The 25073-nt window shown below is 37.5% G+C and overlaps 1 long non-coding RNA gene and 1 other non-coding gene across 2 annotated transcripts; both read left to right on the forward strand.

Annotated features, from left to right (window-relative positions):
• The first annotated feature begins 2605 nt into the window (after positions 1–2605).
• Positions 2606–25073, forward strand: LOC113617816 (uncharacterized). The gene is made up of 3 exons (XR_003431778.1): positions 2606–2618; positions 14065–14071; positions 24984–25073. It is a non-coding gene; the product is annotated as an uncharacterized LOC113617816 (long non-coding RNA).
• On the forward strand, positions 20124–20230 carry LOC113618628 (U6 spliceosomal RNA). The gene has a single exon (XR_003432062.1). It is a non-coding gene; the product is annotated as a U6 spliceosomal RNA (small nuclear RNA).

Below are 25073 nucleotides of genomic sequence, written 5' to 3' on the forward strand. Positions count from 1 at the left end.
CGTCATGCCGGCCTCTGCCGCCGCAGGCCCGCCCCGCACTATGTACCCCTCCCTCCCCACCAGCCTGAGTGACCCAGAGCCCCCGAATCAGCTGCTCCTTTAACCCTGTCCTGTCTGAGCGAAGAACAGACACCCTCAGTGACCTACACGGTCCAAATCCAAAGCTGAGCCCCGGAAGCTGTGCAAACAAAGAAGAGAAAGGGAAATCCCTCCCAGCAGCCTCAGGAGCAGCGGATTAAATCTCCACAATCACCTTGATGTACCCTGCATCTGTGGAATACCTGAATAGACAACGAATCATCCCAAATTGAGGCAGTGGACTTTGGGAGCAACAATACATAGGTATTTTCCCCTGTTTCTCTTTTTGTGTGTATGTGTATGCTTCTGTGTGTGATTTTGCCTGTATAGCTTTGCTTTTACTATTTGTTCTAGGGTTCTAACCGTCCGTTTTTTTTTTCTTTTCTTTTTTTTTTGCTATAGGTTTTAGCGCTTGTTATCATTGGTGGATTTGTTTTATGATTTGCTTGCTCTTTTCTTTCTATCTTTCTTTTTATTACTTTCTATTTTTTTAATAATTATTTTTTATTCTAACAACTTTATTTTATCTTTTTCATTCTTTCTTTTTTTCTCCCTTTTATTCTGAGCCGTATGGAGGACAGGGTCTTGGTGCTCCACCCAGGTATCAGGGCTGTGCCCCTGAGGTGAGAGAGCCAAGTTCAGGACACTGGTCCACAAGAGACCTCACAGCTCCACATAATATCAAACGGCGAAAATCTCCCAGAGATCTCCATCTCAATGACAAGACCCAGCTTCACTCAATGACGAGCAAGCTACAGTGCTGGACACCCTATGCCAAACAACTAGCAAGACAGGAACACAACCCCACCCATTAGCAGAGAGGCTGCCTAAAATCATAATAAGGTCACAGACACCCCAAAACACACCACCAGACAAGGACCTGCCCACCAGAAACACAAGATCCAGCCTTATCACCCAGAACACAGGCACTAGTCCCCTCCACCAGGAAGCCTACACAACCCACTGAACCAATCTTGGCCACTGCGGACAGACACCAAAGACAACGGGAACTAGGAACCTGCAGCCTGTGAAAAGATCCCCAAAACAGTAAGTTAAGAAAAATGAGAAGACAGAGAAACACACAGCAGATAAAGGAGCAAGGTAAAAACCCACCAGACCTAATAAATGAAGAGGAAATAGGCAGTCTACCTAAAAAAGAATTTAGAATAATAATAGAAAATATGATCCAAAATCTTGGAAATAGAATGGAGAAAATACAAGAAACATTTAGCAGTGACCTAGAAGAACTAAAGAGCAAACAAACAGTGAAGAAAACACAATAAATGAAATTAAAAATTCTCTAGAAGGGATCAAAAGTAGAATAACTGAGGCAGAAGAATGGATAAGTGACCCAGCAGATAAAACAGGGAAATAACTACTGCAGAGCAGAATAAAGAAAAAAGAATTAAAAGAATTGAGGACAGTCCCAGAGACCTTGGGACAAAATTAAATGCACCAACATTTGAATAATAGAGGTCTCAGAAGAGGAAGAGAAAAAGAAAGGGACTGAGAAAATATTTGAAGAGACTATAGCTGAAAACTTCCCTAATATGGGAAAGGAAATAGTTAATCAAGTCCAGGAAGCACAGAGTCCCATACAGGATGAATCCAAGGATAAACACGCCAAGACACATATTAATCAAACTATCAAAAATTAAATACAAAGAAAAACTATTAAAAGCACAAAGGGAAAAACAACAAATAACATACAAGGGAATCCCCATAAGGTTAACAGCTGATCTTTCAGCAGAAACTCTACAAGCCAGAAGGGACTGGAAGGACATATTTAAAGTGATGAAGGGGAAAAACCTACAACCAAGTCTACTCTACCCAGCAAAGATCTCATTCAGATTTGATGGAGAAATTAAAACCTTTACAGACAAGCAAAAGCTAGGAGAATTCAGCACCACCAAACCAGCTTTACAACAAATGCTAAAGGAACTTCTCTAGGCAGGAAACACAAGACAAGGAAAAGACATACAATAACAAACCCAAAACAATTAAGAAAATGGTAAAATGAACATACATATCGATAATTACCTTAAATGTAAATGGATTAAATGCTCCAACGAAAAGACACAGACTGGCTGAATGGTTACAAAAACAAGACCCATATATATGCTGTCTACAAGAGACCCACTTCAGACCCAGGGACACATACAGACTGAAAGTGAGGGGATGGAAAAAGATATTCCATGCAAATGGAAACCGAAAGAAAGCTGGAGTAGCAATTCTCATATCAGACAAAATAGACTTTAAAACAAAGACTATAACAAGAGACAAAGAAGGACACTACATAATGATCAAGGGATCAATCCAAGAAGAAGATATAACAATTGTAAATATTTAGGCACCCAACATAGGAGCACCTCAATACGTAAGGCAAATACTAACAGCCATAAAAGGGGAAATTGACAGTAACACAATCATAGTAGGGGACTTTAACACCCTACTTTCACCAATGGACAGATCATCCAAAATAAAAATAAATAAGGAAACACAAGCTTTAAATGATACATTAAACAAGATGGACTTAATTGGTATTTATAGAACATTCCATCCAAAAATAACAGAATACACTTTCTTTTCAAGTGATCATGGACCATTCTCCAGGATAGATCATATCTTGGGTCACAAATCAAGCCTTGGTAAATTTAAGAAAATTGAAATTGTATCAAGTACCTTTTCTGACCACAACGCTATGAGACTAGATATGAATTACAGGAAAAGATCTGTAAAAAATACAAACACATGGAGGTTAACCAATACACTACTTAATAACCAAGAGATCACTGAAGAAATCAAAGAGGAAATCAAAACATACCTAGAAACAAATGACAATGAAAACACAATGACCCAAAACCTATGGGATGCAGCAAAAGCAGTTCTAAGATGGAATTTCATAGCAACACAAGCCTACCTTGAGAAATAAGAGACATCACAAATAAACAACCTTACACCTAAAACAATTAGAGAAAGAAGAACAAAAAAACCCCCAAAGTTAGCAGAAGGAGAGAAATCATAAAGATCAGATCAGAAATAAATGAAAAAGAAACAGAGGAAATGATGAAAAGATCAATAAAACTAAAAGCTGGTTCTTTTTGAAGATAAAATTGATAAGCCATTAGCCAGACTTATCAAGAAAAAAAGGGAGAATACTCAAATTAATAGAATTAGAAATGAAAAAAGAGAAGTAACAATGGACACTGCAGAAATACAAAGGATCATGAGAGATTACTACACCAACTATATGCCAATAAAATGGACAACCTAGAAGAAATGGACGAATTCTTAGAAATGCACAACCTTCCAAACCTGAACCAGGAAGAAATAGAAAATATGAACAGACCAATCACAAGCACTGAAATTAAAACTGTGATTAAAAATCTTCCAACAAATAAAAGATGGCTTCACAGGCGACTTCTATCAAACATTTAGAGAAGAGCTAACACCTATCCTTCTCAAACTCTTCCAAAATATAGCAGAGGGAGGAACACTCCCAAACTCATTCTACAAGGCCACTATCACCCTGATACCAAAACCAGAAAAAGATGTCAGAAAGAAAGAAAACTACAGGCCAGTATCACTGATGAACATAGAAGCAAAAATCCTCTACAAAGTACTAGCAAACAGAATCCAACAGCACATTTAGAGGATCATACAACATGGTGAAGTGGGGTTTATCCCAGGAATGCAAGGGTTCTTCAATATACACCAATCAATCAATGTGATACACTATATTAACAAACTGAAGGAGAAAAACTATATGATCATCTCAATAGATGCAGAGAAAGCTTTTGACAAAATTCAACACCTATTTATGATAAAAAACCTCCAGAAAGTAGGCATAGAGGGAACTTACCTCAACATAATAAAGGCCATATATGACAAATCCACAGCCAACATCATCATCAATGGTGAAGACTGAAACCATTTCCACTAAGATCAGGAACAACACAAGGATGTCCACTCTTGCCACTCTTATCCAACATAGTTTTGGAAGTCCTAGCCACGGCAATCAGAGAAGAAAAAGAAATAAAAAGAATACAAATTGGAAAAGAAGAAGTAAAGCTGTGACTGTTCGCAGATGACATGATACTATACATAGAAAATCCTTAAGATGCCACCAGAAAACTATTAGAACTAATCAGTGATTTTGGTAAGGTTGCAGGATACGATATTAATGCACAGAAATCTCTGGCATTCCTATACACTAACAACAAAAAATCAGAAAGAGAAATTAAAGAAAACAATCCCATTTACCATTGCAACAAAAAGAATAAAATACCTAGGAATAAACCTACCCAAGGAGGTGAAAGACCTGTACCCAGAAAACTATGAAACACTGATGAAAGAAATCAAAGATGACATAAACAGATGAAGAGTATACCATGTTCTTGGATTGGAAGAATCAATATTGTGAAAATGACTACTACCCAAAGCTATCTACAGATTCAATGCAATCCCGATCAAACTACCAATGGCATTTTTTACAGAACTAGAACAAAAAATTTCACAATTTGTATGGAAACACAAAAGACCCTGAATAGCCAAAGCAATCTTGAGAAAGAAAAACAGAGCTGGAGGAATCAGGCTTCCTGACTTCAGACTATAGTACAAAGCTACAGTAATCAAGACAGTATGGTACTGACATAAACACAGAAATATAGATCAATGGAACAGGATAGCAAGCCCAGAGATAAACCCACGCACATATGGTCACCTTACCTTTGATAAAGGAGGCAAGAATATACAATGGAGAAAAGACAACCCCTTCAATAAGTGGTGCTGGGAAAACTGGACAGCTACATGTAAAAGAATGAAATTAGAACACACCCTAACACCATATCCAAAAATAAGCTCAAAATGGATTAAAGACCTAAACATAGGCCAGAGCGTATAAAACTCTTAGAGGAAAACATAGGCAGAACACTCTATGACATAAATCACAGCAAGATCCTTTTTGACCCACCTCCTAGAGGAATGGAAATAAAAACAAAAATAAACAAATGGGACCTAATGAAACTTAAAAGCTTTGACACAATAAAGGAAACCCTAAAGAAGATGAAAAGACAACCCTCAGAATGGGAGAAAATATTTGCAAATGAAGCAACGGACAAAGGATTAATCTCCAAAATTTACAAGCAGCTCATGCAGTTCAATATAAAAAAAAACAACCCAATCCAAAAATGGGCAGAAGACCTAAATACACATTTCTCCAAAGAAGATATACAGATTGCCAACAAACCCATGAAAGAATGCTCAACATCAGTAATCATTAGAGAAATGCAAATCAAAACTACAATGAGATATCATTTCACACCGGTCAGAATGGCCATCATCAAAAAATCTACAAACAGTAAATGCTGGAGAGGGTGTGGAGAAAAGGGAACCCTCCTGCACTGTTGGTGGGAATGTAAGTTGATACAGCCACTATGGAAAACAGTATGGAGGTTCCTTAAAAAACTAAAAATAGAACTACCATATGACCCAGCAATCCCACTACTGAGCACAGACCCTGAGAAAACCATAATTCAAAAAGAGTCATGTACCACAATGTTCATTGCAGCTCTATTTACAATAGCTAGGACATGGAAGCAACCTAAGTGTCCATCGACAGATGAATGGATAAAGAAAAGTGGTACATATATACAATGGAATATTACTCAGCCATAAAAAGAAACAAAATTGAGTTATTTGTAGTGAGTTGGATGGACCTAGAGTCTGTCATACAGAGTGAAGTAAGTCAGAAAGAGAAAAACAAATTCCGTATGCTAACACATATATATGGAAGCTAAAAAACAAACAAAAAATGGACATGAAGAACCTAGGGACAAGATGGGAATAAAGACGCAGACCTACTGGAGAATGGACTTGAGGATATGGGAAGAGGGAAGGGTAAGATGGGACAAAGTGAGAGAGTGGCATGGACATATATACACTACCAAATGTAAAATAGATAGCTAGTGGGAAGCAGCCGCATAGCACAGGGAGATCAGCTTGGTGCTTTGTGACCACGTAGTGGGGTGGGATAGGGAGGGTGGGAGGCAGGGAGACGCAAGAAGGAAGAGGTATGGGGATATATGTATATGTATAACTGATTCACTTTGTTATAAAGCAGAAACTAACCCACCATCGTAAAGCAGTTATACTACAATAATGATGTTTAAAAATAAGTAAAAATAAATAAAAATAAAAAAGATTATGGAAAGACTAAACATAGTTCAGCCTCCATTGATGGGTTAATAATTTTTTCCAAAAATCACTGCAGTATATAAATATGAATTATAAATCCTAAATAAAAAATTAAATCATTGCTAGCAGTTTAAATCTATTCTTACTTGTCCAAAAAATAATAGTCCTTTTCACTAGCCCTTTATTTTTATTACATCCATACAGTAATTTGTACAGTCATTCAGAATATATTTGCTAAAAACCTAGTATGTTTCTGGTGCACAATGAGAATACACTATTATACAAACTGTATAATATCATGGAAAATCAGTCTTCACTACTGTGTTTTAAAGTGAAATTTGTTAGCCACATTTTTTTTTTTACTTGGAAAATAAAGCACGTTATAAAACACTAATAGTCATTATGTGATGGTTAATTTTATGTGTCAACTTGACTGGGCTGTTGAAGGGATGCCTAGATAGCTGGTAAACATTATTTCTAGGTGTGTCTGTGAGGGTGTTTCTGGGCGAGATTAGCATTTGAATTGGTAAACTTAGTGAAAAGAGTGTCCTCACCAATGCCAGTGGACATCATCCAATCCACAGTGGGTCCAAATGTAACAAAAAGGTGGAGGAAGAGTGAATTTACTTTCTGCTAGACCTGGATATCCATCTTCTCCTGCTCTCGGACACTGGCAGACTCCTCAGCCACCATCATCGCATGAGCCAATCTTTCATAATAAATCTCTTTCCGTATCTAACTATCTATCTATCTATCTATCTATCTATCTATCTATCTATCTATCTGCCTATTAGTTCTGTTTCTCTGGAGGACCCTAATACATCCTTTAGAATAGTTGAGTTAATCAAGACTGGATGAATGAGGTCAGAATCAGCAGGTTATTTATCACTGGAGTGGTGAGAAAATCAACCTCATATGCCAAACAAAGCTTATCATTTTGAATGAACAATATTCCATAATCCTAAAAGTTTTTCTTTCCTAAAGCAAACATGCAAAATCTAAAGATTACAAGTTTATTGTCCTTGGTACTACTCAAATGTGTGAATACTATGGAAAATATCTCTCCTTCTTTTTAGAAAAAATATTTTTGAGAGGCAAGATACAGAATAAGTACAGATTTCACCTAATTTTCATGGTAACTTCCATGTAAATATTTGCTATTATCTTTCTTTGTAAATGAAAGTAATGGATAAATCCATTGCTTTGCATGATCAAAAGGACTTGTGTGACCAGCTTCTTAAATATTATCATTAAAGTTTTATCACCAAATATTAGCTTGCCCTTTGTGGCCTCAGATATCAACTCCAATATTAATCAAAATTGGATGAAAAACATCTAGTTTTTATTTTAATAGTGGTGAAACACTAGCACATATGTTATTGTATATGCAGACCATGTATAATGAGATGTTTTATTATACCCAACTGTATCTTAATACAGGGATTGAACATTTTTTTCTACTCTCTTTCCTTCGTGTACATATTTTATGAGTGAAAGGCAATGGTATTATTATGGAGGTAATATTATTATATGACCATAGATATTTTAAAATTTAATTTATTCCTCCTATTAGAATTATGTACAAGAACTACTATTGCATATGAAAATATAAATAGCTGCATCAGTTGCCTTATTCAAACTGACAAAGTTAAGCTTAAAAAAATTAAGCCAAAGTCAACTAATAGTTAGAACGCTTTCCAGGAAATCAAACTATTTGCTTTTTTGGAAGAATCTTAAAATGACATGGGAAAATGTCCACGACATAATTTTATACAAAAAAATAATCTATATAACTTTACATAAAATAGGATCCCAATATAATAGATAGTAAGCAAACACAGAAAGTTAGGACTAGATGGAAATACATTTTAACATAACAATACGTGGGGTGATTAGATTATAGGCACTTTCCATTTTCTGTAATGTATGTGTCAACTCATGTATGTAGAGGTAGGTGTGTATGTGGGAGAGAGACAGAGATAGAGGGAAATATAGCTTCTCCAGAAATATTAACTTGAAAACAGGAAATTTTTAACATCTAACAGTTTTTGGAGAAAAATATAGACGATTTTATTTGAATTTCAGTCAAATTACCAATAATATAATTATAAAACTTGATGTTCATTTTGGACAGTGTTATAGGTGTAATGCTCAGTTGTTTTTTTTTTTAATGAATTTTTTCTCAATATATGTTCTTCAATACTTGAATTGTAACATAATAAAGTTAAATCATTATAGACACATTCAAAAAACAAAATGTAAGGAAAAGAATTGTCCTACGTTCAGAAAGTCTCTAGATAGTAAAGCTTTCAAACATCTTGTCTATGTTCTTTACAGAACATGAAATGAAAATTTGGGAGTGTTAAATAGATTTCTCCTAACAGTCCGTTTTTGGAATCTCCAGGACCAGAATCAGATTTTTAAAATTCCTTTCTTTAATACAATAACTCTCATAGAGTATATAACTGCACATATTTTTTTCAAATTTTATATCTTATTGTATATTCTAGAATTCATGTTCCAAAAAATTATACTATATAATATATATTACCCCCAAGTACTTTGTGTACTTTTAGCACAGTTGGTTTGGTTAAAAGAAAGTTTGACGGAGACATATTTTACAGCATAATTGACTTTTCCCATCAAAATAATTGCTTTGCATATACTGGAAAATATAGTACAGCTGCATAGGAGTGTTCCCCAGTGCAAATTTTTAATTTGAATTGGTTTGAATACTTTGAATATAAAGATAAATCAGATGTTTGATCTCTTCTACATATACATAGAGAGAATTTTAAAATGCTAAGAATTCTTTAATATTTGAGTATTACAATATCCGTTCTAATATATGAAGAATAACATAAAAATGAGTGATGATAAACCTAGCTTAGAGTTCCACTAAAAGATTATGGAACGAGCATTTTTACTCTTCCTCTTTCTGAGACCTATAATCAGAAATCTAAAAAATGCAACAAAAGGGAAACAATCTGATCAAAATTTTCAAATGGCCACATCCACAGACCATAAATAGAGCATTTGACAAAAACAATGAAATCTGAATCAAACTGGAGAACACTGACATACTTTAATACATTCTTCTCCAGATCCTTAGCAATTTTCAGATTTTTCTAGCATTATGTGACAAGGTCTAAAAAAGCCTAATGATGCTTGAGCTGACGAAATGACAAGGCTTGGGCAGGTCATGGGAAAGTGGGAAACTCCCCTATACTATTCATACTTACCCTGCTGACTGGCACTGGAAGCAGATCTAGATGAAAAGGGGATAAGTGGAGGGCCCTGCCATGGATCAGAATCAACTGAAAAAGATAACTCTGGGTCGGAAGTTTGTGACGCAAGTGACAAGAATATGAGTCATGGTGACATCCTGTTTACTCTAAAAGTGAAGGGAAATGCACCTCTTGAGGTGAGTAAAGAATGTAGTAAGTTGCATGCGAACAAATTAGAGAACAGCGCTTTGGATGTGCAACAGTCAAATTCCCCTCAGATGCTATACTCTGTTGTCCCCTTCCGAGATTACTCGTGAGCCAGTAACTGCCCTGATTGAATTATCTCAAATCAAGATTGTAATGATTAGAAAAGAACCAGCTACAGAACAATCAATAGATTGATGAAGAACATACACCAGAATAATTACAATATGAAATTTCAGATACATAGCTCTCAAAACTCTTATTTCTGAGCCTAATGCAAAATCCAGAAATCAATTAGAAAATTTTGGAATACGAGCGTGAGATCAGTAAATGAATTTAGGCCATTAACTGTTAAGCTAAGGGGAAGGCATGAATACTTAGAAAACAAAAATGGAATAAGCCAAGATGAGGGAGAGAGCTAACTGAGTACAATAATACTCAAAACTATCTTTTGTTTTCTAGCCATCTTCTAAAATAAGAACATGATGATGGCATTTCCCAAAACAAAATATGTTGCTGGCTGTCTACAGTGCTTTAAGCACTTTTAAATTTATTTTCTGGCTTCCAACCTACTTTTTCCTCTTTCATCTCTACCGTTACATCTTACTTGTCGACTTGTTCATAAACATGCCATGGACTTTTGTGACTTTTATATTAACTTCATATTGGTCTTTCTACCACCTGATTCGAAAGCTCCTTCCTGAAACTTTTGTTATTGTTATTGTTGATATTCCCAAAGGACCAGGTCAAATGTCACTTTCTATTGTCAGTCAAAAATAATCGCTCTTTCATGACTTTGTTTATGCTTCTATCAAAATATATGACACACTTAGAGCTACATTAATTAGTGGTATTTGCATAATCAATATTTTTTCAATTGAAATTAATTATAATTCCACATAGAACACTAACAAATTTCGGATCAATGCTTTAGAAAAAGGGGAGAAAGGGATGGATTTGGTAGTTGTCATGGGAGATTCTATAAATTTATTTTGCAAGGGACCCAGACTTATTTGTGGATATTCTGGGGAGGATGAGCCATTTGTAGGAAACACAACCTAAAGGGCATGGCAAGCAGAAATAATTAGCAAAAAGGAGTAGTTTGAAAACGGGGAAACCGAAGGACAGAAGTTACCCAGAAACACATGCCAGCAGCCCCTATCAGAGAAGTTTATCTGCAGCCAGCAGTGGCCATGCTACCATATTGGTATCTAGAAATGGCAAAGTTTATGAGGAGAAAAAACAAAAGACAAAAGCAAAGCAAAGATCCACATGTGGACTAAGTATTAAATGAATTACTAAGACAGGAATTCAAACCAAGGAAAATATAAGAGAAGAAGAGTTGTTAGAATTGGACTCGCCATGAGAATGTCAGACTCAGCACAAGAGTGGCCTGGTACCAAATCCCAAATATTTGTGATAGAATATTAACTCTTTCCTACCTGAGTTAGTGATTCTCAAACCTGCATGATTATGAAAGTTACTGTTGTCTCTTAAATTACAAATCCCAAATCTCACTTCCAAAGATTTAGAATCAATACATTTGTATTTAAAAACAAATAAAAAACAAAGAAAGAAAAGCATCCTAAGTTCAGCCTGTTTGTTCTAGACTAGAAATATGGCACAGAGTCAACCCATGCTTGTCTCTATTTTCCTAACTAGAGCTTTTAATTTCATTTCATCTGCTTTTTATTGAAAACTTTTCTCATTTGTAGTATTTCACCCCAATTCCTCTCAGTTTTGTCCCTTGGATATCTTGCTCTGTGTGATAGCTTCTTTTATTTCTCTTTCAAGAAAAGATCCCAGGTGTCCAGAGATGTGCTTTCTCCCACTTTTCCCATAGTTCTCAGCCTCAAATCCCTGTTCATAAGTAAGCTAGTGTCTTTGATTTCACCTTTCCTGGCATCAACAAGACTCATCTTGACTTACAGTGTCTATCCTCACATTTCTGTCAACAGATTCATCAAGAATCTTTGCAATTAATATGCTTATCCTGGTGTTAATGGTAAAATTGCAAACCTATACTTAACATGTCAGTATATAATTAATACTAACATTTCAACCATATATTACAGCTGACAAATTTCTGATTAAATGAATGAACTCAATAAGTATTCAACAAACATTTATCTACAACGACTATGTGAACCACAGTAATTAGATGAAGATTGTGGGACAATGAAAAATCAATTCCAAAGGCAAATTTGCAATCTCTTGAAAACGAAAAAAGAAAACCACGATAGAGACGTTTTGATTTTAAAAATGGTGCAACACTAGCACATATGTTATTGTATATGCAGGCCATGTATAATGAGATGTTTTATTATATCCAATTGTATCTTAATGCAGGGGTTGAACATGTTTTTCTATAAAGAGACACAGAATAAATGATTTCAGATTTGTGGGCCATATAGTCTCCGTTGCAGCTCTTCAGCTTTGTCATTATAATGTGAAAGCAGCCACAGACAATATAAAAGAACAGGTATGACTGTGTTCCAACAAACTTTACCTACAAAATATAGGCACGTGACTGAATTTGACCCCCAGTTTATACTTTGCCAGTGCCTGTTTTAGTCGATATTCTTTGGTCCATGGTATATTGTATACTGGTGCAATGAAATATGAATTTTTTTTCTTTTTCAAAATCCTTTGTATAATACATACTGAAGATAGGATAAATTTTGATTGTATAGAATGTAGCCAATTATTTTCACAATATAAAAATTCTAGGATTCAAGCCACCAAATATTTATCACATTCTCTATGCTGCAGGATGCAAGAGGAAACGGAAGAGGAAAATACTGGTATGAAAACCTTCCTAACAAGCTGTCAGGACCTTGTTAAATGAACGTTTGCTAAGTGGAGCTCAGGGTGCTGTTGTGGTTCAACAACAGACCACAAAAAAAAAAAATTTGAAATAGGTGAGTTTATTACTCATAGGTCCTGGAGGACACAGCATGCCTCAAAGGGCCACAAGAGGAGGTCAAGGCAGAGTGCAGACAGAGACAGACAGGAACTGGGTGGGGCACATGCTTTTGTTAGGGTGTGTGAGTAGAATGCTTTGGGGTTCAAAGGTAGGGCCAGCTTGGTCAATTCAAATCAAAAGAGCAGCGTTTTGGCAACCCCATGGGGGTCTTATCTAAGGAAAGCATAAGGCATCCAGGTGCTGGGAGGCAGGGGAGACTGTGGATCACAAGGGCTGTTGCGGAAGTTACGTCAGGAACTTACATTTGCTTGTGACTCTGCAGCTGCTATCTAGGGCATGAGCTCGCATGAGGGGGCTAGTGTCAGTTTAAGGTCCCTGCAGGTCACTTGACCAAACAAAATGAATGCCAAAGCAACAACACCATGGAGTGGCTTAGCTAAACTCTCAACACAAGCTTTGTTTCAAACTAGTCATACTAATTTCCTAAGGCTGCTGTATCAAATTACCCAAAATTAGCTAAAACAACAGTAATTTATTCTCTCACAATTCTAGATGCTGGAAGCCTGAAATCAAGGTATCAGCAGAGCCAGTTCCCTTTGAAGGCCCTAGGGAAGAATCCTTCCTTGTTTCTCCTTATCTTCTTTTGGCTCCCAGCAGTCCTTAGTACTCCTGGGTTTGTAGCTGCATCACTCCAATCATCTTCATCTTCTCTGTGAGTCTCTGTATCCCCTCCTCTTCTTATAAGGACACCAGTCATTAGACTTGGGACTCGCCCCAGACCCAGGATGAATTCATCTTGAGATCCTTAACTATTAACATCTGCAAGGACTCTATTTCCAAATAAGTTCACATTCTGAGGTTCTGGGTGAATGTGATTTGGGGGCACACTATTCAATCCACAACATTAGTCATTATTTGCTTGCTTATTTTTTATTTAAGTCTGCTCTGATGACTCATTCAACTTCTTCCAAAAAACTACTATTTTGATTTTAACTCCTCAAAGTTCAGAGTTCAAAGCCTTTATCAATTTGTTATTGTTGAGGAACACAAAACCACTACAAGTATTAGCATAATCATGGGTGTGTTACTGTAAGAAAATCCTTCATAAACACCTAGACTTTCCTTCTTTTAAGGATTTTTGGGCCTGTGAACTAGCTCAGATCTGGGAGCTGTGTGAGGGGCCATGAATAATGTCAAACCTTTTTGTTTATATAAATCTAGTAAACATTAAGACAGCTAGCCATCTATTTCAATCCTGAGGATATCATGATATACTGGCAAAGACTGCCGAAGATCTCTGAGGGCCAAACCATTCTTAGTATTTACAATTCTGGTCCTGCTGCGTATTATGCTAACCATACCCAGGTTTGGTAATTAAGTTCCACCACGTGGCCCTGCCACTATAGGATTCTACCACCTCATTAAACTCAGCAGCCCCATTGTAATAGCACCACCTTCCACTGTCATTCTTTGCTTGCAGAGAACAGCCTCTAGCCCCAACCGTAACTTTCAAAAATACTGTTGCTGGGCTTCCCTGGTGGCACAGTGGTTGAGAGTCCGCCTGCCAATGCATGGGACACGGGTTCGTGCCCCGGGTCGGGAGGGTCCCACATGCCGCGGAGTGGCTGGGTCCGTGAGCCATGGCCGCTGAGCCTGCACGTCCGGAGCCTGTGCTCCGCAACGGGAGAGGCCACGGCAGTGAGAGGCCCGCGTACTGCTAAAAAAAAAAAAAAAAAAAAAATACTGTTGCTTCCTTCACTGTATGGGTTAACTTTTGTCCATCAAAAGCAGGTTGAAGATCTAACCCCTGGTACCTGTGAATGTGACTTATTTGGAAATAAAGCTTTCACAGATAATGTCAAGTTAAGATGAAGTCGTACTGGATTAGAGTGAGCCCTGAATCTAATGACTGATAGTCTTTAATAAAGAGAGAAAGATTTAGAAATACAGAGACACAGAGGAAACAGGGGAGAAGGTAATGTGAAGACAGAGACAGATTGACGTTCAGCTGCTAAAGAAACCAGGAATGCCAAGAACTGACAGTAACCATCAGAAACTAGAAGCGAGGAAGGATTCTTTCCTAGAGACTTCAGAGAGAGCAGGGCCATGCTGACAGATTAATTTTAGGTTTTTAGCCTCCCAAACTGTAAAAGAATAAACTTCTGTTGTTTTAAGCCACGATGTTTGTGGTAATTTGTTACGGCAGCTCTAGGGAAAAGATATATACTCATAATATATCCCTCAAAGCTCTGCTGAAGGGACTGACTGGTCACTGGACCTTCACAGGTGACCTAGTTAGGGGTGAGAAAACAGTTCGCAAACAAAATTCGACTCCAGCATTCCTACATCCTTAAACCCTGGAACTCAAAGATCTTATGGTATCTCAAATGTATATTTTTAAATACTGCCCTTCACTGCGTCCTAATTACCACTGGCAGTGAGATCATCAATACCTTTAAATCTAGTTAGATCAGAGAATGAATGTCGGATTCCCATCCTTAAGTCTGACCCCCGTGAAGTACTTCTGGTGCCAAAAATTTTATTAATCTTGGTGTACCCAAGGAGATAGAGACACTACAGTTTTTCAGGGAACAGTTTAATGAAGGAATGTGAGCTTAATAGTGGGAAGCAGCTGCATCACACAGGGAGATCAGCTCGGCGCTGTGTGACCACCTAACCGGGTGGGATAGGTAGGGTGGGAGGGAGACTCAAGAGGGAGGGGATATGGGGATATATATATATATATATATGTATATATATATATGTATAGCTGATTCACTTTGTTATACAGCAGAAACTAACACAACACTGTAAAGCAGTTATACTCCAATAAAGATGTTAAAAAAAAAAAAATAATGCTGGATGAAGAGCATGAGGTCAAGTTTTAGAGGGCTTTGAAAAATGGTAGAGAGATTTGGACTTGATGTGATAATAATTGGTTATGCTTGTAAAATGACTTCTAGTCTATAATGCACAATAGATATTTTTTCATTTAAACTTTAATTTTTGACAGGCATGCTGTATTATAGGTGAGGAACTAGAACCAGAGCAGTTAAGAGTCTGCTGAAAATCACACAGCTAATAAAATGCAGGACATCTGGGGAAAAAAAAAAAAAAAAGGAATGTGAGCTTAAACAAATGTAGAAGTACATGTTGGACAGAAAGTCTGTGGTCAAAGAAGTAGAGAAATTGTTACTAATGACTTCAAACTAGAGCAGGTAGAGAACTGCAGAGCTTATGCAGATGGCGAAGAAGCTGCTACATTTGTTTGCCACTAGCACAAAGAGGGAGTTTGTTGGAGGGCGCCTTAGCTGTGATGTCTTGGCTCCCGAGAGTAATGGCTTCTAAGTTTCAACTAATCTCTTCTCATTAACAAACCCTAACCTAACACCATACATTCTAGGAAAACTAGTTCCCAGCTTTGGCAGTGGTGCATCGAAGGTAAAGGTGACTGACACTGAACCCTTCCATTCCAGACTAAAAACAGCTCTCACATATTTCTCTGTAAATATTTCCACATGTGACTTCTTCCTCAAAAAATGAGATGTGACACTCTCTTAAAATACTACCTTAAATTGTAATCCTATATTGGATGATATTGACTCAAGTTAGTTTCTAAGTCTTACTGCTCATAAGTAGAGCAGGGGAATATTGTAATTTTCTCTGGAGTTGACTTTTAGTATAAAGAGCAAATATAAGATTTTTAGCAGTCATCTTGATGAGGTTTCAATGAAACCACCGACATCACTGAAATATCAGGATTAAAACACTGTGACAAAAACCGGGAAAATGTTCCAACTGAGACCTCTCATACTTCAAGGAAGCTGAACAGTTCATAATCAACTAACAGTATCACGTGAGAGCCTGTTTCATGTTTAAGTGCAGGTTCCATTGTGAATTGTAGTTATTTATGTTTCTAATAATAAACTGGACCTCACAATAAAGTAACAAGGTAATGTATTTTTACTTTCATCCCTATAAAAAGTCAGTATATTGCTTAGTCATTTTTATATTTCCAAGAAAACAATGTGATGGCATAAGGAATTGATTAATGATTCCAAAATACTCCCTAAAGCCTGCCTGCTGCCTTCCTTCCTTTCTTCCTTCCTTTGTTTATTTATTTCTATTTTCCCAGATTTACTGAGATATAATTGACATATAACATTGTAAAAGTTCAAGGTGTACAGTGTGTCAATTTGATACGTTCATATATTGCAAAAGGATTACCACCATAACATTAATTTGTAAGCCCTCCAGCCTCTCGCATAATTACCATTTCTTTTTTGTGGTGAGAACAATTAAGATCTACTCTCTTAGCAACTTTCAAGTATATAATACAGTATTATTAGCTACAATCATGCTGTACATTAGAACCCCAGAATTTGTTAATCTTATAACTGAAAGTTTGTATCCTTTGACTAATATCTCCCCATTTCCACCACCTCCTAGCTCCTGGTAACCACTTTTCTACTCTCTGTTAGATTTCATATATAAGTAACATCTTAAGGTATATGTCTTTATCTGTCTGACTTATCTCATTTAGTATAATGCCCTCAAGGCTCATCAGAGTTGTCGCAAAAGGCAGGACTTCTCACTGAATAATACTGTTTTTCATATATATATGAAATGTGTTGATGGACATTTGGTTCTTGAATAGGTTGAATAATACTCTAATGGACATGGGGGCACAGATATCTCTTCAAAATCTTGTTTTCATTTCTTTTGGATATATACCCAGAAGTGGGAGTGCTGGATCATATGGGAGTTCTATTTTTAATTTTTTGAGGAACCTCCACACTGTTTTCTACAGCAGCTATACCAATTTACATTCTCACCAAGAGTGCTCAAGAGTTCCCTCTTCTCTACACCTTCAACAATACCTGCTATTTTTTGTCTTTTTGATAATAGCCGTGCTAACAGGTGTGAGATGATATTTAATTGTGGTTTTGGTTTGCATTTTCCTAACGATTGGTATGTAGAGGCTTTTATCATGTACCTGTTGGCCATTTGTGTGTGTCTCCTTTGGAAAAATGTCTACTGAGTTGCCTGACTGTTTTTTATCAGGTTTTTTTTTTTTCCTGCTATTGAGTTATATGAGTTCTTCATATATTTTGGATATTGGCCCTTTATCAGATATATGATTTGCAAATATTTTCTCCCATCCCATAGGTTGCCTTTACTTTTTGCTGATTGTTTCTTTTACTGTGCTTTCAGTTTGGTGCAGTCTCACTTGTTTATTTTTTATTTTGTTGCTTGTACTTTTCATATCCAGGATATCACTACAAAGATCAATGTCAAGAAGGTTTTTCCCTATGTTTCGTCCTAGGAGTTTTCAGGTTCAGGTCTTATGTTTAAGTCTTTAATCCAGGTCTCTATGAACAGTCACTCCTGCTGCATGTCTGCTAATCTGTGTTTTTCTTCCTTGTTCCTAGCCAGCTCTATACATCTCAGCTTTGCCAGACTGGGTGCGATGAAACCTAAGCAAGATCTTCATGCAGTGCCCCCAAGAGGCTGGAAAAGGTGGTTGCTCACTCTGTTCTTCCTTTCTTGGTGAGAGAAACTCTTTGTACCTGGTAAACTCCTTGGCACTGAAGAGAGCTGGCTTGGGGATAGGATGATGCAAGCAAAATGAAGTTGTCTTCCTTCTCCTCTGTGTGATTATTTCAGTTTTTTCCACTGTGCTGCTAAAACTTCCTAAGTGGACTCTAGTGGTCTCCCAGAGCTGTTTTTTATTTGTGGCCAGCTATCCAATCATTGATCTTTGTGGGGGAACGGGGAAGCTGGGTTCTCCTAAGTCACCATTATTTTTTTCTGCAGCCTCTTCATTAATTTTTAGGTAAATGAGATTATTTTATAAAGCAATGTTGTTTAATATTTCTAAATTATCATCTCATCAATTTTTTTTCCTCATCACCATTATAACAAATATAACCCTTTGTTCCTAGTTGCACAACAAAATTTCAAAGAGTGAAATTCAGTTTACTCAATATTTATAAACTGATTGTTCATCTTCTTTCTATTTCCCTCAAAGAAGATAAATAAACAGAAAGAAAATAAACCTGGAATTTTGACTGTAAGGAGTCATGTGGTCTCAGAGGAAAGAAGTTAATGCATTGAAAAGAAAGAGGAGACCCAAATCAGACTGAAGGGACTTTAATCCTATGTCTGGAGAAACATGTACATTTTGTAGATACAAATCTAGTCTCCTCTGATGACCCTTAGGGTTACTACCAGCTCTTCCATAATATATACCTTGTCTCCACTGTTAGAGACAAAATTCAGAATGAAAAAAATCATTCTGAAAATATTCTCTAACGTTTGCATATCATTAGTCTATTTTAAGGGTAGCTAAAGCTGTGTCTGAAGCTAGAATTCAGCTTTCACAGGTGAAAAATTTCCAAATCCAGTCATTCAGCAATTATTATTTTTTGAATATATACTCTTCAGGATACTCTATTAAAAACAAAACAAACAAACAAAAAAGAAACAAATAGATAACAGTCAAACTTAAATGCTATAATGATTTAAAGAGGGATAAACGCTATACTGCTAGAATGATTTCCATGACATTATATTCAAGTATATTTGGAGAACTTTGGTCTATAATGTTGTTTTCAACACATCAGCTTTTGGAAGAAGTATCACTTGGAGATAAAAAGCCACAAGTAATTACACTTGAATTTTACCAAATTCGGAGTTGTCAGGTCACTGAGGAGTAGAGATGTAGAGTTTCCACATGTGTGTGCACCTCCTATAATGAGATTTCCCAGCAGAAGCTGACAAAGTAGGTCTGTGAAGCTAAAAGGGACATAATTCCAGAATAATATCACAGCAATAAAGAGCACACGGTCTAGAGTTAGACAACTCAATATGAAGCAATTTCTAACAGTCCTCAAAACTTCCTGTCAGTGAGAACTTTGAGAAGTTATTTAATTTCACTGTTGAGTCTCCTTTTTGTAAAAATGGTGGTAATAACAATTCCAACCTCATACATAAAAGCTGTAAACATTTAAAGTCATGTCAAGCATGTGGTAGATGTGCAGCAGGGTAATTATTATTGCTTGTTAAAAATTTCAAATATATTTTGTCCAATTAAATAGAAACCTGGAATATACATTTTGGCCTTTAGATACCTAGGTTCCCTCAAATGCAGAGTCAGTTGCTATATGATTCAGCTTTAGATGTTCCTGCAGTTTTAACTGTGCCACAGTTCTTCAGGGTTTAAAATAAAGCTTCCTGGTTATACCTTACCACAGGAAGTACGGTTTGGGGTTACCTTTTGTCTTTTTTCTCTCTCGTTTCTTTCTTCCTCCTGTCTTACTTTCCTCTTTTCCTTTCTTTTTCTTTTTGTTTCCACTGCATTTACTACCAATATAAAAAAATGTTAAAATGAAAAAACAAATTATTCTTAGTTCTCCAGTGGTTCTCATCCCTCCCTCTTCCCCACACAGCTCCTGACCTATTTCCTCAGGGTCAGTTCAAAACTGGACCTGGTGCTTGCTTCGGCAGCACATGTACTAAAACTGGAATGATACAGAGAAGATTAGCGTGGTCCCTGCGCAAGGATGATACGCAAATTCGTGAAGCGTTCCGTATTTTTGAAAAAATACTGGACCTGTTCACTGGTGTTTTCACAGAAAACAACCAACGCCAGGATGCAGAGGCAGAGAGTGGGAAGAGGGCGACAGTACTATCCAGGTTCCACCAAAGGCGGGCCAGGTGGAAAGGCACAAAATTCAAACAAAAGGGCTGATGGCCTCACAGTGACATAGTCTAACTAAAATGGACTGGAAAGGAACTACAGAAGGCCCCTCAGAGGCTTTATAAAACATCTCAGCGGCTGTGTCCTACCCACGATAACTGACTCCAGGAGAAGGATGACGAGGCCAGGGAAAGTTGTGGAAAGTTTCACGTGTCGGGAGGTGGGGAAAGTCTAGAAGGCACCAAGAGCCTCACTCATTTTTTTTTCTTTTGCGGTACGTGGGCCTCTCACTGTCGTGGCCTCTCCCGTTGCGGAGCACAGGTTCTGGACGCGCAGGCTCAGCGGCCATGGCTCACGGGCCCAGCCGCTCCGCGGCACGTGGGATCCTCCTGGACCGGGGCACGAACCCGCGTCCCCTGCATCAGCAGCGGACTCTCAACCACTGCGCCACCAGGGAAGCCCAGCCTCACTCATTTTGACAGAAAAACTTCCTCTAGTGTTGAGAAGTCACAAAATGCCAAGGACGCTGAGAAAAGAAAGCTATGAGGGGATGCAGAGTCTCACAAGACACAGCGATCACAGACCACGGCAGTGGGGATCGTGCTACTGAGGCAGAAACTACGGAGTCCAAGAGCAGGGAGACTGGCCTTTCAGGAAGTGACTCTGGTGAGAGAGAGGAAGATCCAGGAAGCAGCTGAAGGGAGCAAAGATGGGGTCCTGAGGCAAGGCTCTGGAGGCTGGATCAGAAGAAAGGGCACCAGTGATGAAACACAACTCTAGGGGCGGGTGTCAGTGACTGAGGTCAGGGGTGGAACAGCCGCACAGTAGCCATCACAAGGGACAGGGAAATAAATGGCTGTTGGCCATAGAGGGCCCCTTCCAGGCTGGTGGGAAGGCACAGTCTCACAGAGGTCCACTGATGCCTGGGTGGCAGAAGGCACAGAGGTCTTCATATCAACAATGGCCCTTTTTGGCACTGTTGGCAGAGAGGGTGGTGGGATCTGTCTTCCATAACCTGGGGTCCATCCTTGGGCCGGCAGGCATTCTTGTTAAGGGGCCAGTTGTGAGTGTTCAAGGGTGTCTCTGTTCTTTGTGAAGGCCTCCCCTGGAGGGACCCCCTTGGCCTGGTCCAGGAAGGAGGTTCAGCACTGACTCCCCCACCAACCATGACCATATGGGCCAGACCAGGGACCTAAGCCTCCTTGAATTGGGCCTCTACCCTAAGGAGGAAATGGGAGACTCCCCACTGGTGCAATCATGGGTCCCCTTGGTCCTAGAGGGCCTCTGGGAAGAGCAGTGAGCCCCCCATCCTGTCTGGGGTCTCTTCCCCTCTGGAGATGGGGGCTGCAGTGGCCGGGCTGCCCCTGCTGATTCTGCTTCTTTCCTTTCAGCATCGTGGTGATGGCAACGGCTGCAGTGGGATTTCCCGTTCTTTCTTTTGAAAGCAGGTTGTCCTATCCAAGCGTTTCTGTAAATTCTTAGGGAAAGTTACGTATTTCTTTTTCTGACTTCTAGCAGACAGCTGATTTCAGACCTGACCTTCACTCTTTGAAGTTCTCCAAGGTGATGACTGCTGAAAGCATTCTCACATTAATTCATTCTAAGTGTGGGCATAAGCCCCTCCCTGAGAGGAAACAATTATCTTTAGGAAAAACATCACTGTAACCACAGAAAAGGTAAAACCAAATTCTATATACTCCAGGCTCAGCGTCAAAGCAGATATACCTTCCCTGTCTCCACCTTTCCAGCCTCCCAAAGTTTCTGTAAAATTTTAAAACAAACAAACAGAAGTCTCCCGCAGTGCGTGGCTTGCTGTGAACGCCCAGGACTCAGAGATAGAGAAGGCACTTCTTCCCTTTGTGAACACATTCCTGGATTTATGGCATTTTTCTTTTACTTTGGTCATTCTCAAAAATCATGTTCATTGTTTGAGGGATAACCTATTCCTGAAGACATCAACCTTGAAATTCCAAACATCAGTTTTGCACTGGAAATATAACAACATAATAGGTAAAAGTAGACGCACTAACTTATGAACCTCTGTTAAATCACCAAAATAGGTGTTTTGTTTTTAATTTTTGAAACCAAATATTATGAATATCATCAAATGTTTAAAATACCTCATTAGCAGGTTTTGGCAGGTGAAACCCCATTTTAAATTGAATAGCATTTTAGAAAAATTATGTAAACTACCGATGAGATAAACACATTGAGTAAGCAAAAATGCCTACATTTCAATTTGATGGCATGCATGTATCCCTAATCTGTTTTGGGGGAAGCCTGGTATATCAGATGCCTATGTGATGATGTTTGAGGTTGCCCACAATGGTGAAGGTGGTTTGACCCCTATATACTGGTATATATGTCATATGTATATATATACTTACATATATATACACACATATATATATACTTACTTATTCATTTAAATTTCAGGAGCATGAAGTTAAATAAATTTTATTCCTTAGTTTAGGATATGCCATCTTCATTATAAAATTTTACTCTTATTTGAATTTATTTGCTTATGTTTTCCCCTTCATCTTTTACCATCACTGCCATTCCTTTCCTCCAACAAGCACACAATCTTAGGATTTTGATAAATTTTGTTTATGTAGTATCCTTGTCTCCCTGAGAGGAAATATAGAACAAGATGCTAAAATAAAAATGACATGTAGTGAAGGACTCGACTTTTACTGTACTTTACAAAGGCCCCTTATCTTCAGTGCTGTCCCGCAAACTAAGAACAATAATAATAATGAAATAGTCAAACTAAAAGCATCACTCCTTTCAAATGTTTTGCATACTATCTTAAGGCAACAGAAAAAATGGCTTAAGTGTAAATCCTGTTTTCCAGCAATAATTGTGTTTAAAAGGGATTTTTCCCACAAGGTCTACATTAACTGGTTGAAATTTCTTTCCAACCTGCAGAGTCATAAACATTTATTTGTTTAAATGCCAATATAGATGTGCAGAGCCTATCTTTACTATACATGAGCTGTGAAGGATTTGAATCATAATTACATGATTTTAAGAGGCACAGAAAACATTACCTCTACTGATTTACTACAGCCTCCTCCATATGCCTCAATTTTTAATACAATAGCACTTACACAGAAGGTGGAGAGGCACACAGATTGAGAAATAGATACTCTTCTATATTATTATAAATTAATGGTGCAAAAACAACAGAGATCTTCTTCTCAGTTTTCTAACAGAACATGACAGTATCGCCTTTCTTGAAATGGCAGAGGATGGGTGGGAGAAGGGGGCTCGGACTCCTATACACACTAATATTTACTACAAATCACTGCCTTAAAATCAGATGACCAAAGAGACTTACGGCAACTTTATAGGGGATCAGCCCTCTGAATGTAATAAACACATCATATTGACTAAATTTTTAAATTAAATTCTGTTTTTAAAATTGTTTTCCCACATTTTTTTACAAAAATAAATTCTAGTATTTTTGTTGATGGTGATGTCAGTAGTGTTTTAAAATAAGTAACACTGTAAATCTGATAGGGAATACTGGGGTGAAAGAATTGAACTAGTTATTCCGACTTCTTGAAAGCAAGCATTATGCCTTGAACTTGGTTTATATTGATGATGGCCCTGTGCAAGACGCTAGGCAAATTGAAGAATAATAAGTCTCTATTATGTATTGTTGATAATAAGATCAATCTGTATGCTTTAGATTAGAATGAACTTTCTCTTTTATATTCATAGACTCATGCATATAACTCACAGTTATAGGATAACTTGATGAGAATTAGAGCTTGGGCTTAATAAAATTCAGTTTTCACCAAGGAACAATAAAGAGACAGCACATTAAAACTATACTGTACTGAAATATAGGGCACTGAAGTGAAAAATAAAAGTAAGAAGATGTAGGAAGTGAAATTGTAACATACATTTATAAGTATTTTCAGCCAGAGTTGCCCAAGGCCTAATGAAAAACGTAGTAACTGGATATTCATCTCGTATCATAGGGATTCCACACATCATGAAAAACATGTGGCAAATAGGCAGAAAAAGCAAAAAAAAAAAAAAAAAAAAAAAAGGTTATAACAAGTTGAATAAAAAAATCAGTGAAGATTTTATAAGATCATTAAAAAGATAACATTTCAAAATGGAAAGAGTAGTCTATTAAAGTTAAATGCACAAAAGAATTTGGTATAGATGTAGTGTTATTAGATATTATAATATTGATACTAAGCATCATTATCATATCTAAAAATCACTGAGACCTACCATGAAGCAAACACTATACCGGTATCTAGCAATTCCTCCTGGTAGCTACAATTTGCAGGTAAGTAAATTAAGGCTGTTAAGAGTTCCCACAGCTTTACGATGAGATCAAATAATTTGCCATGAGTCTGATGGAACTAGTCTTAAATCCCAGTTTGTCTACCTCATCCATCAGTAGAATCACCTTAGTTAAATATTTTAACCTTTAACCTCCTGCTTAATTGAGACTTATTTTATTAAATCGGGTTTGTTGTTAAAAAAATGCACTTTATTTAGTAGCTCATTTGTGTCACTGATGCAGTATTCTGAAGATTTTTTTTTTAATGTGGGCCATTTTTAAAGTCATTATTGGAATTGTTACAATATTGCTTCTGTTTTATGTTTTGGTTTTTTTGGCCATGAGGCATGTGGGATCTTAGCTCCCTGACCAGGAATCAAACTCGCAGCCTCTGCATTGTAAGGCAAAGTATTAACCACTGGACCACCAGGGAAG

This window comes from Aethalodelphis obliquidens, unplaced genomic scaffold, assembly GCF_003676395.1.
Source record: "Aethalodelphis obliquidens isolate GAN/ISIS:26980383/991018 unplaced genomic scaffold, ASM367639v1 scaffold5, whole genome shotgun sequence".
NCBI classification, from domain to species: Eukaryota; Metazoa; Chordata; class Mammalia; order Artiodactyla; family Delphinidae; genus Aethalodelphis; species Aethalodelphis obliquidens.